The sequence below is a fragment of the Musca autumnalis genome, unplaced genomic scaffold (assembly GCF_047663935.1).
Source record: "Musca autumnalis isolate F117 unplaced genomic scaffold, ASM4766393v1 scaffold_4, whole genome shotgun sequence".
NCBI lineage: Eukaryota > Metazoa > Arthropoda > Insecta > Diptera > Muscidae > Musca > Musca autumnalis.
Window position 1 is genome coordinate 240,935,851 of NW_027411977.1, and position 5,088 is coordinate 240,940,938.

Sequence of the window (5,088 nt, forward strand, 5' to 3'; positions counted from 1 at the left end):
GGGTCTATAGAAGCACCCTTTCTTTCAGAATGGGTCTATAGAAGCACCCTTTCTTTCAGAATGGGTCTATAGAAGCACCCTTTCTTTCAGAATGGGTCTATAGAAGCACCCTTTCTTTCAGAATGGGTCTATAGAAGCACCCTTTCTTTCAGAATGGGTCTATAGAAGCACCCTTTCTTTCAGAATGGGTCTATAGAAGCACCCTTTCTTTCAGAATGGGTCTATAGAAGCACCCTTTCTTTCAGAATGGGTCTATAGAAGCACCCTTTCTTTCAGAATGGGTCTATAGAAGCACCCTTTCTTTCAGAATGGGTCTATAGAAGCACCCTTTCTTTCAGAATGGGTCTATAGAAGCACCCTTTCTTTCAGAATGGGTCTATAGAAGCACCCTTTCTTTCAGAATGGGTCTATAGAAGCACCCTTTCTTTCAGAGTGGTCTATAAAGCACCCTTTCTTTCAGAATGGGTCTATAGAAACACCCTTTCTTTCAGAATGCACCCTTTCTTTCAGAATGGGTCTATAGAAGCACCCTTTCGTTTAGAATGGGTCTATAGAAGCACCCTTTCTTTCAGAGTGGGTCTATAGAAGCACCCTTTCTTTCAGAATGGGTCTATAGAAGGACCCTTTCTTTCAGAATGGGTCTATAGAAGCTCCCTTTCTTTCAGAATGGGTCTATAGAAGCACCCTTTCTTTCAGAATGGGTCTATAGAAGCACCCTTTCTTTCAGAATAGGTCTATAGAAGCACCCTTTCTTTCAGAATGGGTCTATAGAAGCACCCTTTCTTTCAGAATGGGTCTATAGAAGCACCCTTTCTTTCAGAATGCACCCTTTCTTTCAGAATGCACCCTTTCTTTCAGAATGGGTCTATAGAAACACCCTTTCTTTCAGAATGGGTCTATAGAAGCACCCTTTCTTTCAGAATGGGTCTATAGAAGCACCCTTTCTTTCAGAATGGGTCTATAGAAGCACCCTTTCTTTCAGAATGGGTCTATAGAAGCACCCTTTCTTTAAGAGTGGGTCTATAGAAGCACCCTTTCTTCAGAATGGGTCTATAGAAGGACCCTTTCTTTCAGAATGGGTCTATAAGCTCCCTTTCTTTCAGAATGGGTCTATAGAAGCACCCTTTCTTTCAGAATGGGTCTATAGAAGCACCCTTTCTTTCAGAATAGGTCTATAAAAGCACCCTTTCCTTCAGAATGGGTCTATAGAAGCACCCTTTCTTTCAGAATGGGTCTATAGAAGCACCCTTTCTTTCATAATGGGTCTATAGAAGCACCCTTTCTTTCAGAATGGGTCTATAGAAGCACCCTTTCTTTCAGAATGGGTCTGTGATACACCCTTTCTTTCAGAATAGGTCTGTAGAAGCACCCTTTCTTTCAGAATGGGTCTATAGAGACACCCTTTCTTTCAGAATGGGTCAATAGAAGCACCCTTTCTTTCAGAATGGGTCTGTGATACACCCTTTCTTTCAGAATAGGTCTGTAGAAGCAACCTTTCTTTCAGAATGGGTCTATAGAGACACCCTTTCTTTCAGAATGGGTCTATAGAAGCACCCTTTCTTTCAGAGTGTGTCTATAGATGCACCCTTTCTTTCAGAATGGGTCTATAGAAGCACCCTTACCTTCAGAATGGGTCTATAGAAGCACCCTTTCTTTTAGAATGGGTCTATAGAGGCACCCTTTATTTCAGAATGGGTCAATAGAAGCACCCTTTATTTAAGAGTGGGTATATAGAACCACCCTTTCTTTCAGAATGGGTCTATAGAAGCACCCTTTCTTTCAGAATGGGTCTCTAGGAGCACCCTTTCTTTCAGAATGGGTCTATAGAAGCACCCTTAATTTCAGAATGGGTCTATAGAGGCACCCTTAATTTCAGAATGGGTCTATAGAGGCACCCTTAATTTCAGAATGGGTCAATAGAAGCACCCTTTCTTTCAGAATGGGTCTATAGAGGCACCCTTAATTTCAGAATGGGTCTATAGAGGCACCCTTAATTTCAGAATGGGTCAATAGAAGCACCCTTTTCTTTCAGAATGGGTCTATAGAGGCACCCTTAATTTCAGAATGGGTCTATAGAGGCACCCTTAATTTCAGAATGGGTCAATAGAAGCACCCTTTCTTTCAGAATGGGTCTATAGAAGCACCTTTTCTTTCTGAATGGGTCTATAGAAACACCCTTTCTTTCAGAATGGGTCTATAGAAACACCCTTTCTTTCAGAATGGGTCTATAGAAACACCCTTTCTTTCAGAATAGGTCTGTAAAAGCTCCCTTTCTTTCGGAATGGGTCTATAGAAGCACCCTTTCTTTCAGAATGGGTCTGTGATACACCCTTTCTTTCAGAATAGGTCTGTAGAAGCACCCTTTCTTTCAGAATAGGTCTGTAGAAGCACCCTTTCTTTCAGAATGGGTCTATAGAGACACCCTTTCTTTCAGAATGGGTCAATAGAAGCACCCTTTCTTTCAGAAAGGTTCTACAGATGCACCCTGTCTTTCGGAAAGGTTCTATAGAAGTGCCCTATCTTTCTGAAAGGGTCCTTTTTCAGAAAGCGTGCTTCCTTTAAGCAGCTTTAGGTTTCCCTAAAATTATCTCAAAAGTAATTCGCAGTTTCATGAACTCAACTTAAGCTATTAAGCAGACCCACCCATTCTCCATAGAGTGCATCGAAAGGCGCGTGTTTTTTAATTTATTCAAATTTTGCACGTTGCTGTTTGTCAGTTGTTTACTTTTTTCGGGCAAATATGGTGATGGATGTATGGTTGATTGTAAATAAATTTTTGTTTATTTACAGTTTTTTGCTATTTGACAGACTGGTCATACAACTTCTCAACGTTTTGTCTGTAGAGACACCAACTATAGACTATGGCAGTCGGTGGTGAGTTCGGGGTGTTTGTGGCGGAGGGTATGCGTTAGTAGTTGGTTTCAATTCCATGGCAAATGTAGGTCAGTAGTGACATTTGCAATATTTGCCATAACACGTAAACAACAACAAAAAATATAACTACCCATAATAGAGGTGGGAGAAGTACAAGAATTAACAACAACAGGAGAAGAAACAAAATTAACAAAGTTTTTATTTTCTATAAACAGCCAATACCTAAGCGAGCGTATGGTCTTAATGATGTTTCTGCCGGCATGGGAGCAACAACAATAACTAACTTGCAGTGGGGCAATAACAAACGCCAACAACAAAACTGGCAAGAGTACTGCAATGTTCCTTCACGTTGCCACTAAAACTGCAGCAAATGTTGCAGCATTCATTGCAATTTAATTATGTCGCAAGCATGGGTTCAACAGCATGGACTTAGTTGCTTGTTCTACTGCCACTAATGTTGTTGTTGTTGCTGTTTTTGTTGCCACTCCATACACTTCATTGCACATTTTGCGTCATTTCATTGAGCTAATGTTTCGTGCCAGGCTGACTGGTTGGTTGGCTCATAGCATGGCCCCAGCACGTTTAAATTGCTGTTTTTGGGTAACAGAAGGGGAAGTGGAATTTGGTGTAGCATTTCCAGACATGCATCCGCAGCAAGCGTTTCTAACCGATTTTGGACAACAACTCTTGTTTTGCTTGGTTAGCAAGCACATGGTGGTCTTCAAACCTGCTTTTTTCTCATTCGGGGGAACTTAGCAGATTTTGCAAAATGCTCTTGCTGGCCCAATAACGCACAGCACAGCATACATTTTTTGGGGGGGGGCTTTATCAACAAAAGCTTATTTAAAGTTTGTTGGAAAAATTGAAAAATAGTTTTTTTCGTTCTTCCTTTTTTTAATTAAAAACATTTCGCAAGTTTTATTTTGTTTGACAATTAGTTAACTGCGAGAAGTGGGCTAATTGTTAAATGGACAAGAAAGCTGTCCGGAATAAGAACAGGAAGATGTTGAAAAAAGGAATTTCTACTTTAAGAAGAAGTCATTTAATTATGTAAAAGGTATTTAATGATATCTTAAAGAAAGTTTGTTATTTAAGGGATTTTAGGTGTCCCAAAAGTCAGCTAGAAAACGTGGTTTCTTTAAGGAACTTAGGTGTCCCCAAGTAATCTATAAAACGTGGTTAAGGAACATTTGAGAGATTTCTAAAATTTATTCATTGGAGGTGTTGTAGACTTTCTTCGGAAGATTTCTGAGTTGATTTTTTAAAAGGATTTTTGGGGCAAATCAAAAGGATTTTTAACGCTTAACTCATAGAGACATTTTCTGCAGGATAGGGTGCTTCTATAGATCTTTTCTGAAAGAAAAGGTGCTTCTATAGACCTTTTCTGAAAGAAAGGGTGCTTCTATAGACCTTTTCTGAAAGAAAGGGTGCTTCTATAGAACTTTTCTGAAAGAAAGTGTGCTTCTATAGACCTTTTCTGAAAGAAAGGGTGCTTCTATAGACCTTTTCTGAAAAAAAGTGTGCTTCTATAGACATTTTCTGAAAGAAAGGGTCCTTCTATAGACCTTTTCTGAAAGAAAGGGTGCATCTATAGACGTTTTCTGAAAGAAAGGGTGCTTCTACAGACCTTTTCTGAAAGAAAGGGTGCTTCTATAGACCTTTTCTGAAAGAAAGGGTGCTTCTATAGACCTTTTCTGAAAGAAAGGGTGCTTCTATAGACCTCTTCTGAAGGAAAGGGTGCTTCTATATACCTTTTCTGAAAGAAAGGGTGCTTCTATAGACCTTTTCTGAAAGAAAGGGTGCTTCCATAGACCTTTTCTGAAAGAAAGGGTGCTTCCATAGACCTTTTCTGAAAGAAAGGGTGCTTCCATAGACCTTTTCTGAAAGAAAGGGTGCTTCCATAGACCTTTTCTGAAAGAAAGGGTGCTTCCATAGACCTTTTCTGAAAGAAAGGGTGCTTCCATAGACCTTTTCTGAAAGAAAGGGTGCTTCCATAGACCTTTTCTGAAAGAAAGGGTGCTTCCATAGACCTTTTCTGAAAGAAAGGGTGCTTCTATAGACCTAAAGGGTGCTTCTATAGACCTTTTCTGAAAGAAAGGGTGCTTCTATAGACCTTTTCTGAAGGAAAGGGTGCTTCTATAGACCTTTTCTGAAGGAAAGGGTGCTTCTATAGACCTTTTCTGAAAGAAAGGGTGCTTCTATAGACCTTTTCTG